Consider the following 15719-nt stretch of genomic DNA (forward strand, 5'->3'; position numbering starts at 1 on the left):
AACCATACTGGATTGTCATGCCCCAACACGAACAATACAAACTAGGGCCAAACCAGCCCCCTGGCTCTCCAAAACTACCAAACAAAAAATCCTCCAGAGAAACAAACTCTGGGCTATCTGGCGTACATCCAAAAACCCAACAGATCAAATTAAGTTCCGACAACTAAGAAATGAAACTAAAAAAGCAATATTGTCAGATAAAAGAAACTTTTACTGCCAGCTCCAACAAACCCACCAAAATAAACCTCAAAAATTCTGGTCCGGCATAAATAAACTATTGCACCCAGGTCACACTATTACTCCCACCCCCTCAAGTTCCAATCTCAACAGCCCTATCCAAATTGCCAATTCCTTTAACACTTTCTTCACAGACACCATTCAATCTTTAGCCAAACAGTTATCTCCTGACACTACATCTGCTGCTAACTCCATCCCTAACAACCCCCCATTATTTCAAGTCAAACCAGTTCCAACATCCCTTATCTGCACCCTCATTCAGAAACTCAAACCCACAACAACTGCTGCAGATCTACTACCTGCAGAATACCTACAAAAAACCTCCAAAGCCATAGACTACCCCATATCCATTCTCATTTACAGAACTATTTCAGAAGGTACTATTCCATCAATCTGGAAAATCTCACATATCATCCCCCTGCACAAAGGTGGGAATTCCAAAGAGCTTTCTAACTACAGGCCTATAGCAATTCTATCCCCACTAGCAAAAATCATGGAGAAGTGCATTCACAAACAACTATTAAACCGCTTACTAGAAAACAACCTACTGGCTACCTGCAAACATGGTTTCAGACCATTTCATAGCACCTCTTCTGCTCTCTTATCCTTCACTGACTGCATTAATAAATATCGTAATAATAATACTCTATCCTCAGCCCTCTTCATTGATCTTTCAAAAGCCTTTGACATGGTTAATCACCAACTACTCATAAACACACTAAGAAACTTCTCACTGGATTCACTTGCCATACAATGGTTCCAGTCTTATTTAAATAACAGGCAACAGGCTGTATTATGGGAGAATAACCTATCTTCCCATCTCCCAATTACCCTTGGCGTTCCTCAAGGCTCTATATTGGGTCCTCTCCTCTTTTCTATTTTTACTAATAACCTACACTCTGTATTACCTCAAGCTACCTGTATCCAATATGCAGATGATTCAACACTCATATGTTCAGCCTCTTCTCTATCACAACTTCAATCCCTAACCCAAGATGTGTTTAGCACAGTTGAAAACTGGCTTCTTCACCGCTGTCTCATCCTCAACCCAAACAAAACAAAAATGCTACTATTTACTCCCACACACAGAGCCACTCTACTGCATTTCATTGTTACATCTAGCAATGGTACTATAATTACTCCTGATTCAACCACAAAACTACTTGGAGTACTAATTGATAACAACCTCACATTTGAACCCCACATTAACAACACTATAAAAACAGTAAACAAGAAACTAGGTTCCCTCTACAGGATCAAACCATTTCTAACTCCACTAGCCAGGACCACCATTGCCCGTACCCACTTAATCTCAACCCTACTATATGCTTGCCCTATCTACACAAGACTATGCAAAAGCAATATGAACAAGCTAGCCAATTCATACAATAACATTGCTAGATTTGCAACTAGTTCCACCTATAGAACCCATCATTGCAATAATCTGAATCAACTAGGATGGTTAGAATTGTCAAATCTTATTCTGTTCAGCCAACTAACTATTGCCCATAAGATACTGCATCATCCTACAAATACTCCTATACTTACTAGCTTAATCTCCCCCTACTTTAACCTGAAGACCCTGCGCTCATCTAATAAAATACTGGTAAACACAAGTAAAACCAATAATCTAGCTGGAGACTCTCTGTTCTCTAACACAGTGGGCAAAATCTGGAACTGCCTCCCAAATGACCTAACCTCTCTACCCTCAACTACCTTATTTAAAACCAAACTCAAGCCATACCTTAAATCACAATGGCTGTGTCTCTGTGTTAACCCAGACTAACTCCCTTGTCACTAGACACTAATCTCCTCATCCACTTTAACTCAATGATCTTTTACTAACAATATAGTGTGTTAACTCTTTTAGTGTAATATTGACCTATTTCACATACCTCATATATTATTGTCAGCATATCTATACCCAATTTGCAAGTAAGATTGTGTTTCTTAATTACTCAGAAGCTAAAAATGTAATTTACTAATATGTACTTGACATTGTCCTTATTGTCTTTTATCCCTTACTAATAGGCTTTGATGTAATGTAATGTACTATTTGTACTTGCCAAATCATGGTAATGTACCTATGAATTTGTATTTTGTTTTTTTTTCTATTCTAATGTGTGGAGCTTTTCTCCCCGGGCCTCCACTGAAAATGGACATAAATCCAGTTGGACCAGCCAGGTCAACAAATGTAAAATAAAAAATAAATAAATAAATAAATAATATAGATATATATATATATATATATATATATATATTTTTTTTTTTTTTCTACAACTCAAAATATCAAACATTGAAATATCTAAAATAAACAATGAAAGCACAAAACACTGAAAACTCATAGTATAGATTCATAGCAGGTTACTAGGCTAATGACCCTAGATCCCTTAGAAGCCTAGCTATATTTATCCTGAGTTGCCCCAGTTGTCAGAAGTTAGGTGAGCGAAGTTCACGGAGGTAGGGGGTCTATGGTAGTTAATACCAACTTCCTCTGTCCAGGAGAGACATAAGCACCACCCCAGGTGTGAATTTGCAACCACCCATCCATTGATCTAGGTTGCATTTGAAGAAGGTCAAGAAGGCGCTCTATTTCACATGAATTGGAAGCTTGTTCCAGAGAAGTGACTGGGAAATGTATCAATCTCTCCAGCATAAATTGTTCATATCAGAGGCTAGGTTAAGATCTCTGCAGCGAGTGACTCTTGTGCAGTTTGATTTATGAATGTATAACATTTCCATCAGGGGCAGGTCAGAGACTGACAGTGCTTTCTGTCTTTCCGCATAAGACTTGTTTTGTGTACCCTGAAATTTCTTGTTGCAAGTGTCTGGTGAGGTACATGCAAAAGGGAGCATTGTACTCAATTACTGGTCTGACGAGGCTGAGTATAATGGAATTATATCATCTTTAGATTTAGATGGAATGCTTTTACTTATAAGATGTGCCACATAAAAGGATTTCCTTACTACTGTGAATATGTGATGATCAAAGTTCAGATTGTTATCAGCCTGAGTACCCAGATCACATACCACTGGGTCTACAATTACGGGGTGCTGTCTATAATGTAATTAGCAGGGATGTCAGCTTTTTCAAAGGGAATAATAATACATTTTTTTTTTCATTTAGCTTTAACCCGTGCTTTGGCACCAATCATTTGTCTGCATTAACCCAGTATGCCATATAGTAACATTGTTGGGGGACTCAGTGATTGCTCCCAATTTGCAACTGTCAGCAAACTTGGTCAGCAACAGGCCATCCAAGTTTGCCTGGACTTCTGAGAAATAAATTCCGAACAGTAACAGATCCCTGTGGTATGCTACTGGTGACAGATCTTTTACTACAGGTGAAGTCACCCACTTTGACAGCATGTGTCCTGTTGGTGAGCCAATTGGCTACCCATTTGGTAATGTAGGGGTTAATTCCCAAATGGGAGAGTTTTTCTATAATACCTGAGTAGGGGATTGTGTCAAATGCCTTGGCTAGGTCAAGATAGGTAGTATGCACTGTCTTTCCCTCTTCCAAGGCCTTGGTGACTTTTTTGAAGGAGTCAACTATGTTTAACAGGCATGCTCTACCTTTAGCAAACCCAAACTGGGTTGCGTCTAGAGTCTGGAGATAATCTATGTCCTTGTTAGTAAGGTCCATAATGATTCTTTCTATGGCCTTGCAGAAGAGGCTAGTCAAACTTATGGTCCTAAATTCCTAGGGTTGGTAGATGATTCCCCTTTGTATCAGAGGGATTACTGTTGCTGTCCTCCATTCCACTGGAATATAGCCAGTTTGTGGACTGTGGTTAAACAGGGAACCAAGTGGATCTGCTAGGTCATGTTGTTTAAAAGGCAACCTGGAATGTTGTCTGGTCCCATTGATACTATGTTTTTGTCCTTGGAGAGTGCCAATATGACCTGCTCTCTTGATATAATAGGCTGAGGAATGGTGGCAGGTATACTTTGAGGGATGACTGAAGGAGATGGTGGGTGAAGTTTGTTCCAAATCTGTCAGCTAGCAGGTTGACTATTACCTTTGGTTGAGTATGGGTGGTGCCATCCACAACCAATTCAGTGCATAGCTGTGTATTCCCTTTTAGATTTCAGATGTAGTTAAAGAATGTTTTATGATTATCCTTAGCTAGGGAGACTGATTTTATTTTGTAATTAGCTTTGGAGGACTTGACAAGATCTCTAATTTGTTTGTTCAAGCTAGAGAAGGATTTCTTCTCTGCTGAAGCATTTCCCTCTTGTTCTTGGACATTACTTTCTTTCTCTTGTTGTATACCCTGTTTATATCAGGGGCCTACCACTGTGGCTTTTTTTTTGAAAAGAACTGGTTTTAATCCAGTCAGGTACAGCGGATTCCCTACAACTGCTTAAGTGGTTATACAGGGCATTGGTGTATTCCTTTGCAAAGCAGTCCATGTTATCTGCATTCGAAGGGGCATTGAAATTTCTTATACCATCACTTAGTAGGAGGTAATTTGTCTTTGAAAAATTCTTAAGCATTTTAGAGCTTGACGGGGTATCTGCTCTTATAATTACATCAAACAAGACTTATTTATGGTCTGATCTTACCAGGAAGGACATCACATGGCGGGTGCAATGCTCTCCCATGTTAATGAGTACTATGTCCAGGACATTTGAGCCTCTTGTGGGTGTGCTGACTAGCTGTTCCAGTGCATTTGCATTGACAAAGTCCAAGGACCAAAAAATATCTAATAATTCCATCCGACTAAAAATACCTTATAACATATACCCCAACTACAAAACCAAGATGAAGTGTCAGCTTGGTAGTGGTACTGGTAGGGAAAGGTTTTTTAGTAACATAATGTGCAGAGTTAGAGACAGAGGTTAGGGTTAGAACACATGAATGAGTGTAATTGGGTAATGTGCTTGATCAAATATTCATTTAGTTGAACATTTGCAGAGTGCGGTAAGATGGTGATATATGCATTTCACTGAATGCATGGAATTTCAGAGTTTGTGTGGATTTGACTTTAGTGGGTTGAGAATGTGATGTGCGAGTATTTGAGGGTTAGGTAAGGAGATAGTTAATAAGAGTGTTGTGCAAATATCTGAGCTAGAGTAGGGCTTAAGTTAGGTGACAGACATGTTATGAGCGTGCAAGTGTCTGTCTGTCAGGCTACCATTGTTTGTGTTCTGTGTCTGAAATGTTGTGAGTAGTGGTAATGTTACAGGAAGGGGTTTTCTCAGGTAAGGTGTAGGTTTGGGGTTAAGTGCAGGTTATATATGAAATGTATTATAGTCAATCATCCAGCAAACTCTACACCAGACAATAACTGGAATTCAGGATTGACCTGCAGTCCTTGGAGCCCTGAGTCAAACATCTTATTAATGAGTCACAGTGCTGCCTGTGCTGCTCTGCACAGCAACCACTTCCATGCGTTCTAATAAATGGGACTTTCTGCTAATTATACTGCTCTAGAAAGACATTTGTAACTGCCAATGGGCTAATTGCACTGGGTTTCTCACAAATCTTCTTGTAAATAAGGTTTTTTGCTGCCTTTTAGCAACCTTGTGGGCAGACTATTCAGAAGGTGCATTACCACAATCTTGTTCAGTCTGCAAATGCACACTCTGTTTGTACCTGCAAACATAGAGCATTACTGATAAACTAGAAAATACGTATTTGCAAGGGGTGTTAACCCCCCGACACTACTGCTTATATACTAACTCCAAGGTCACACAATTATGAAAAAGGGAAATGCTCATATTGAGAACAATAGTCAACTAAAGCAATATTCAGTGGAAACCCTCAGTCAACAAAACAAACACAACATAAGTCCTTTCAACCAAATTAATAATCAACTAAAGTCATGGAATACACACACACACACACACACACACACACACGTGTATATAAAATAGATATATTATTGACTATTCATCTAAAATATTCAGTGAACATTCCTTTCATTAAACCCACTATTTCTAAGAATAAGTAAACAAATGGAAAAAGAAAAACAGAAGGGGTTATCCAACTGGGTTCCTTTCCAGCATTTTTGGGGAAGAAAAGAGCTGTTGGATTGTTTTCTCCACTGTTAGGTAATGTAGAAGTATTAGTTAACAATTGTAATAAGATACCTAATGTTAATTACACCAAAGGTTTTAAACTCAATTATAATGGTGATGTTGACAGTATTTTACAGATTATTACAAATAATTAGAAAGTTTTTGTAATGGGATTGATTAATCAGGAGGTGTTAGGAAGTGTCCCCTTATTATTTTCAAGAAATACTGGTGTATTAAGAATTATATGGAAAGATTATGGGGAGCTGCAGACATCAATTTTCAACATAAAAAATGGGTACAAACAAACGTGGAAGGTGTTTGTATTGTCATTATGTTTTGGAAGGAATTGATGTGGACATCAAAGGGGTAGGCGCAGTGAGTGCTAGACACAATATTAATTGTCAGACACAGGGCTTAGTTTATGTAGCCATCTGCCAAGAATGTTTCATGTTTTATGTAGGGAAAACTGAAAGGGCCTGAAAAGATTGCATTCATGAACAACTTTATGCAATTAAAAAACAGCTTCAGACCAATGCTTTATGGAAACATATCCACATGTATGGAGACCATCATTTTAAGTTTTTTGAACTTGAAGTGGTCAGAGAGGATTTTAGAGAAGGGCCATGGAAAATCTGGTTGGAAGTCAGGGAATTTTCTTTGCAGATCAAATTAAATGCAGCTGGCCCCTTTGGACTAAATTATATGATTTCAATCATGCCTATTTTAAAGCTGAAGTCTTTAGCTATTTGAGAATATTCTTATTTTTATGTTTGCATTTTATACATAGTAATTACATATTTTTTGTATATATTGTATTATTTTAAGTTTCTTATTTTGGTGTATTTATGCATAAGTTCAACAGGCATCATTTGATTGTACCACATTATTGTATGTTTGAAATGGTTTATCTGTGACTATACCTTTAAGAAGTAGTATGTTCCATTAGATGGAAGTTTTATAGGAGGTGATGTCATGTTGCTTCCTTTTTTAACTTTGATGAAGTCTCGTTTTATGGAGAGAGACAAAAGTGCTTAGATTTGAATAAAACCTTTATTTTTTGTTTTTTATTGTTGGCCAGTTGTGTTATTTATAACTACTTCTCAAAATTTGGTGTAATACTGCATTGTTGACAATAGTAGTTTCCTGGGCAGCCTTTTATTTCATGCAGCTAAGCTGTGCTTGGTTTCACCTCATAGTAGTGGTCCTGTTTAAGTTCTTGTGGCATGGCTAGATGCAGCAACTGCACATTCAGTGTCATTTTTTTTCTCCATTGTGGTTTGGGCTGTGGCTTATTTCTGTCGATATTTTTGGACTCCTGGTTTGTATCTTCATATGGCAACTGATCAGATGTTTCCTGCTCCATTGGTTTCTCCTTAATTTAGGGATCCATTGCTTTATCCTGCTGTGATGTTATCTGAGTTACATTTTCTACACTAAATCCTTCAGTTCACAGGTAATCCATAATGGCAGTTTCTATTTCTTTAACTTCTATATTACTAATCCTCTTTTCTACATTTCTTCTTTGTTTTCTTATTTTTTGTATTGTAAAATTTTCCATGTTCGGCATTCCTTTGCTTATATTTCTCTTCAGATATCTTTGGTGTTGCTCTTTTTGTATTGATTAGTTTTGCTTTCTCCTTTACATAAATATTGCACCATATTAAATCTCTTTTTATTTCCCATGTCCATATTTCTTCAGATGTCTCCTGTTTCTCCTTACTTTGGGGACTCGTTCCATCATACTGTGATGTAACCTATGTTAGACTTTCTACACTAAATTCTTCCCTTCACAAGTATTCCATAACTTCTACTTTTATTTTTTAACTTCTACTTTACAAATCTTCTGTTTTACATTCCCTCTTTGTGATCTTAATTTTTTTTATTGTGAAATTTTCCATATCAGGATGCCTTTGCCTGTATTTCTCTTTGAATATGTTTGGGGCTGCCTTTTTTATGTTGATTAATTTCACTTTCTCCTTTGCATAAATATTGCACCATTTCAGATCTCTCTTTCCTTCCAATGTCCATATTTTTTTATACCATTCAAAAGTCTCTAGATTTTGTTCTTTATGTTTTCGCACTTCCTCTGTCACTTCTTTTTCCAAACAGTCTAAGGCTTCTTGGTATATATAATGTTTCTTATTAATCTGTTGTATTAATGAACACAAATTTGATAGCTTTTCTTGTGGAAGCTTTTTTCTTTCCTCTAATTTCTCCTCTTAATATTTTTGTATATCTTCTGTCTGGAAATTCTGGGCTTAATATAGTTGCATAATAGTAGCAATACATAATTTCTTTCTTAATCCTCAATAGACCACTCTATCATCTTTATGGCTTTTTTTGGCCTGTCGGTGTTTGTGATTTTTGTGGCCTGCTACTTCCTTCTACAATTGGGGAGGGCATCCTCCCCCAGGCCTGGCCTAACCCCATTGAAGGAATGTTTCCATGTCTTGAGGATTCTACACTGTCATTTTTTTCCAGTCCTGGCACCAGTGCCCCTACCAGGATTGAGCTAGGGTTGCCACCTATCCATTTTTTCCCCGGTTTATCCAGAAATCAAACCGATTGTCTGGTAGTCTGGAAAACACTGTACAAACTCCAGTATTCTGCTTCAAGAAAGGAAACAGACTATACTATCCGAGTTTGTAAAATCAGCGGATTTACTATACTTTTTTACAGAAAAACATAGTAAATTGGCAGAAAGCAGGCATCAGGAATGGAAAACGAGGGCGCTTCCATCAGCTGATGTCACCATGACTTCACAAAACAGGCAGAACTTTGGTGGGAAAGGGGGTGGAAATGGACAGGGTTATTGGGATGCAAGGGTAATGGCCTTGGTCTGGTTTTAGCCCCAACAAAAGGTAACCCATTTGTCTGAAACAATCTGTTGCCAAAGACAGAAATGGAGATTCAGATTTTCTGGAAGGGATAAGAGACTGCAAGGGTAGGAAGGGGGGACAAGGTCCCTCATGTAGTCATTCTGACATATCTGACTGACCAACCTTTTTTTCTGGGAAGTTCATTTCTATTTGGAACCTCCTTGTCATTAGTCTTTAAATGTCTGTTTACCAGCATTATGCTGACACTGATTTTTTATTTTTTTTTTGCTAAAATTAGGCAAGACAGCACAGAATTAAGGTTGCCATCTGTCCCGTTATCAGCGGAACACTCATGGGTTGAGCAACCTCATCCCGCTGCCTGCTCTGTAAAACAGTGGGACTTTAAAAGTCCCGCTTTTCAACACCAAATTGCCGTGGAAAAACTGCATACACTTGCGTTTTTTCCTCGGCAATTTGGTTGCATCACCAAAGATGACAAAACCTGGACCTGCGGGCAGAGCTGTTCGCTGTTAGGTCTGGGTTTTGTAACTCGTACAGCAATTGGCTGCAGCTTGTGAAGGGAGTGGGGATTCAGTGAGGAAGAGCCCTACAAATATAATCTTTGTAGAGCTCTTCCTGGCTGAATACAAGATCCCCAGTGTCAAACTAAAAAACAAAAAGAAAATGCTGTGGAGCTGTTTGTTACAGGTGCTAACACTAACTCGCACACAGTTATGTGTGAACCACACAGTGGCCCCCAAAGTGTTGCAAAAAAAAAATGATGGAAGTTGCAGTGCTCCTCTAAAATTTCAACTGAGCTCTACAAAGAAATTATGCAACATCATATACTATTTAAGGGATTTTAGCACATTTCTCACTTTCACCATTTGTAATCAAACTGGCATGACCACACAAAATCTGCTCACTGACTAGTTTATTTTTTTTTAATGTTCTTGGAAGGCTAAGGGCACTTTACTGAATTGCATGTGTTTAGTTTCATCTAGTGACCACCCAAGGTGTGTGTGTGTGTGTGTGTGTGTGTGTGTGTGTGTGTGTGTGTGTGTGTGTGTGTGCGTGTGCGTGTGCGTGTGTGTGTGTGTGTGTGTGTGTGTGTGTGTGTGTGTGTGTGTGATCGCAGTTCGCTGTGTAATCATTACACTATTTCCAGTAGTCAGAATTGTGTATGTTTGTCATCCCATCTTTACTCTGTATATACGAGAGGAAATAATTCTCTTCATCAGTAGGATTTACTAATGACTGAATACAATTTCAAGGTGATCGATACTTTTTGTCACATGGCTGGTGGAGGCTGTATTTTTTTCATATAATATTGACTTTTCTTGTTTACGTTTTGTACTTGCGATGCCGTCTGCACAGAATTCTTACACATTTGTTATGCATGCAAAAGACACAGCAGTTGGCCAGGACATTATCGGTGGAGGCAAGCAAACTTCATAGCATAGTTGCAAAATTGTTATGGCTGTAACCTGTACCAGAAATGCGAACCTCATATATTTTTGACAAGTAGCAAATAAGTTAAGCACCATACAAAACGCTGTGTATTTTTTAAACAACCTTTGCATGGTTTGTACAATGAGTCACACACTTATAAACAATAATATAAGATGTTTTACAAATTTCAACCTCTAACAGACAATTTCTTTTTTTTAAAGAGTGCTCACATACTTGCAAAAATTGTGCAATTAACATTTTGGTTTTCTAAAATAATGCCCGAGATGTTTAACTCCTGCATTAAGTGATACATTGTTAATGCATTTTTTAGTAACTATATTATTTATTCATCAGGTCGTCCTGGACACTGGACTCATTGGAATAGGTGTATTTCACTTTTAAAGGTGTTTGCCATGACTGTATAATTTTGCAGTAAACTTCAAGATCTCTATCAGGAGAACATCCAACAGGTACTGATGCTTAGAAAATTGGTTGGGAATTTTTTACCTTGCCTCTCCCTCTCCCTCTCCCGGGCAGTATTTTTGGAGATGTGAGAGTAGAGAGGCCACTGGGCTGTGAAATCATACATTCCTCTCCAATGAAGCTGAAATAATTGTATTGTCCTCTAGTCAAAAAAGAGGCTGCCTTCCTCTTCTCCATTCTCTCCCTGGTCTGCAGGGACCTGATTGTGCAGTTAATCAGCAAGACTTATTATACTTCAGGAAATGTACATTAATGTATATTAATTCACATTGTCTTATTCTGTTGATGCCTCAAGTTAACAGAACTAATATTTTAAACGTGTCCCTGATTATGTTGAGATTTGTCCCTGATTGGTTGAGAGCTATGCTGAGGACTGAAATCAATAAATAATAACATACATTTGAGTTTCAGACTTCAGATCCTTCAGAAAATGTATAACACAAACCTTGTTACTCAAGCAGCTTTCTAAGTTTATAAGAGTAATATTTAAAATATGTCCCTATTTTTGTGGGATGGGAACATGTTTAGTGGTACCCTTAACTGCTGTGGTGATGCTATGGTAGGGAGTGTGGCCAGTGTCATATTGGCCACACCCCTATGTCCCATTTTGGTCCACTTAAAAGGTGGCAACCCTACACAGAATCCCTTGCAGAAGTTAGAGAAGGAGAGCTGAAAAAATCTGAGAGATTCCCTGAATCAGATTGACTCTATCATAACATGGTCCATAAACTAAATCTCAGTCCAAGGGAGAATTCTAAACTGCATTTTTTCACATCTTCTGGGAGGTCCTGAGAATGCAGCCAAGCAAACCTTTTAAAATAGCACCAATGGCAGCAGCCCTGGAAGTAGTATCTACAGAGTCATAAACACATTTTAAACAATGAGTACCACTTGAGAAATGGAAGAAACTAAACTACACAATGCAGATTTTTCATTGCAAGAGGAAACTCATGCCAAAACATTCCCCATACTTTCATAGTTAGTCAGGATAAATGTCAACATGTGAGTCTAACAGTTTAGAATTCTAAAAATCAAAGTTGCAAAAGCATAGACGTTTTCCCCCAAACCTAATAAAAGTTTTTCCATCCTTACCAGAAGTAGAAGAAGTATTAGAATTAACAAAATGTTTTCAGAAGATGGACTTACTAAAGCTATAGCTAGTGGATCAGGTCTGGGATTGGTGTATAAAACCTTGAAAGACAGAGAAATGGTATACAATCTATTTGCCTTTTCATGGGCAGCAGGCTGACTGCCAGTGAAACCAGTGGCTGTGACAAAAACATCCTTCAAGACTGACAGAACTGGAGGGATGGGTGAAGGTTCTGGAAATTTCAGTTGTAGCAAATCATAATATTTTCTTGGGGACTGAGAAATCTCAGTATTCTCCCATTAAAAACATTGCTTTATCCATGAAACAGTCTCAGAAAAAGAGAATCCTTCATAGGGAGAATCATATACCACACTCCTAAGAATCTGAATCAGAAATTAAAGGAGAAGAAATGCATCGGTTCCTTCACATTCCCCCACCACAGACACCATTTCTTGAACATCATCAGGTAAAGAGGAATCCCTTTTTCTTTTACTAGAAACTACCTTACAAGAAGGGTCAAGAACCTGCAAAAGACACTGAGCCAATCCCAATAAATGACTCCTGTTTAGAGCAACTGACATAGGAAAAGATAAATGTTTAGTTTTTCTGTCTCATTTTGACAGGAAATTGTAGAAAAACAGACCCAGTATTGCCAGCAGGAAATTCTCCAAGGTTGGGCACAACATTCTAACTAAGCAGCGGCACTTTCCATGCCACTTCTCCCATGACAGACAAGGATGTCTCCCTTGCCCACTGAGGAGACCCCAACAGCCTCAGGGGAAAGTAGCTAACCCCTGGACAATGGTGGCTGCATAGACTCCTTCAGAGACATCTGAAGAAAAAGATGAGTGGTCTGAGGAACCAGCTTTGGCTACAGTAGAGTCACCCACCTGTGACTGAGGCAAATTGCCAGCATGCTGTAGTGGCAAAGGCTGTTTAACAATCTTTTGAATTTTTATGGCTGTTAGAATGCCTGACTGAGAGATCAGTACTTTGTTCCATGGTCAGACTAAAAATGGTGCTTGTTTCCTGGTGAGGGGAAGCTTAGCAGCAATACTCGGTAAAACCAGAAAACAGTTAAAATGTAACTTTTCCCAAAAAACACAGTAGAAAGCACGCTATGCAGCTGTCCGCAAAATGTAAAATAAACAGTTTCTCCACAGAAAAAAGTAATTCTAAATAGCTTTACAAATGTAAAAAAATAAGCAACATTTAAAAGTGCATAGAAGTCATGTCACAGTCAAAAATATTTTTCCTAACTTATAAGCACTATTTATTTTCAGGAAAAGTAACTTTTCACAAGTAAAAAAGTAATGTGGATACCCCCCCCCCCCCATTGAACTTGTCCTCCCAGTAATGGAATAGTGTTAGCCAACTGTCAATCTTCAAAGCCTTCAGCAGAGCACTCTTCTCAGCAGCAGGAACGTTCTGAAGGGCTTGAATTTATAGTGAGCTCAGCTCAAGCTCACTAGTGGTTTGGGCATATGAGAGGAGTTCTGAAGCTTTAGAAGCTTGACGGCTGTTACATCTTAAGCAAGATATAACCCATATAGCTAGGGCTACTGCAGGCAGGGATCCATAGGAAGAATGTGCACAGGTACCTATGTACAGAAGTGGCATTTACATGCACGCACACACACATGTATGCATGCACATGCACAGATGCTATATATGAGTCTTTTATGCTTTATTTTCAGTTAAAGAATTCTCATTCTGTAATTATTTGGAAGCTGAACAACTTTTGCACACATATTGTTCTGATATTTGTTTTTGTATTAAAATGTTTCATACTTGTTTGTTTAAAAAAGTTGTAAATTTGATTTTCTGGGTGATTTCTTGTCCATTTACAGAAAAATCTACAGGACATGTGCATAGCTATGTGAAATCTGTATGGTTTCCCAGTGTCCATGTTGATTTTTACTGGGTCCTCCAGATTTCTTCTCATACCCAAAAAACATACAAAAGATGAATTTGTGATCCTCCAATTTACATATAGGTGAGTATGCCGAATATGTGTGTAAGTGTGTGCATCCTGTAATAGACTGTAATCATATCCAGAATTAGTTTCTCTGCCTTGTGCACCCTGAGTACAAGTTGAGTCTTGTTCTCCCCATAATTCTGAATTAGATAAAGTGAATTCTAGAGACCAAATGAGAAGGAATGAAGGAAAAGTCCACAGTTTTTGTCCTCACATTAGCTTGCTCTCATCATAATCAACCCCCTTTTTCTTAATTTCTACATGGTGCTGGGATGTCATTTCAGCTGTCACCACCCCTCTCAGTTCAATGCCACTTTGCTAACTTCTTCGACAATCATTCTTGCTTTTCTATTTTGTTTTATCATTATTCAGATTTGTTTTTTAAGGAATGCAGAAAAGGTTTTCCTGCCTTTTTTCACTCATTGCCAAAAATGTATAGGCTTATGCACAGGAAATAGCACTCATTTTAGAACTGTTTGTATGTCGAAGAACTTCTGCTCTAATGGTTCCTTATATATTTATTTACTGTTTGTTAACTTGGTAATTGCAATAATCTGTAGTCCCTTTTCAGCCACAACGTAGGCCAGATGCAGTAAAACTTATAAAATGTTACAAAGACAGTTAAACGTTTTAAAACACGTAAGAGTCATAATATTAAGCAGAGTAAGCAGTGTACAAAAACATGCCAGAAGTAGTTTTAGTAGCCAAACAAACAAATTATCAGTTATTGGAGGGTGCCAATTAATTATAAATACTAGTAAATATTTACAAAATTAATCATGAAAAAAAGAAAAGGCAATACAAGTTTTTGAAGTAAGAGAAATAATTATAGATCTAAGAGGAAAATTTATCAACAGAATTCAGTCAGTTGTCTGAAGAGTGTATTTAAGAAGAATGATAGTTTGGGCAGATTTCTAATATCAGATGTAAAGGGTTTTCTGCTTTGGTTTTGTTTTGATTTACAGCTAAAGGAATGAAATTATTTTTAATTCTTTCTTTCTTTGCCACTATACATAAAACTGTTTTGAAGACATTTTGTGTTAAATATTATGACATGTACAATGCCATAGCAGCCATTTTAGTCTATAACTTATGTTGCTTACAGTATGGTGACTACTAAAGCTACAAGTGAAGTAATTTAAATGACTTGTTACTTAGAAATGATGATGTAGGCAGAATAACAATAAATAAAAATTTTATGCCATCAAACCGTTATCCTCAAAGTTGCTCAGATATAAAATTTTACCACACAAGATGCCAGTATTGTCAGTAATTTGATAAATATGTTATATCTTATATCAAAATACAAAAATATCGGATAGCAAAACATTGATCCAAAAGGGCTTTTCTTTGCAAATTAAAAATACTAATGCAGTATTGGGGTCTTGCAGGCACAGTACATGCAAGAAGGCAGAAAGGAACATGAAAGGTGTCCCCTACTCACTAGATGATTGTGTGCACTGAGCACACTGATGTCTTTGTACTATGTGTTCCTCACTAGGAATACTGTTTGTCCATATCATGGATGGTGGCTACTAATCATCGCTATCCATAACTCTGATGGTGGCTACCATTACTGGAATGCTCACCGATGGCCTACTCCCTAGACTTTAATGGAGATCTCTCCCAAAAA

The 15719-nt window shown here is 37.8% G+C and overlaps 1 protein-coding gene across 1 annotated transcript in view; it reads right to left on the reverse strand.

Moving 5' to 3' along the window:
* Positions 1-15719, reverse strand: part of CCHR13.PART0H19orf71 (chromosome chr13.part0 C19orf71 homolog) — a 54373-nt gene that overhangs the window by 29966 nt on the left and 8688 nt on the right. The gene's annotated exons all lie outside the window — the stretch shown is intronic.

The sequence above is a fragment of the Protopterus annectens genome, chromosome 13.part0, assembly GCF_019279795.1.
Source record: "Protopterus annectens isolate FY-2018-M chromosome 13.part0, PAN1.0, whole genome shotgun sequence".
Classification (NCBI taxonomy): domain Eukaryota; kingdom Metazoa; phylum Chordata; order Ceratodontiformes; family Protopteridae; genus Protopterus; species Protopterus annectens.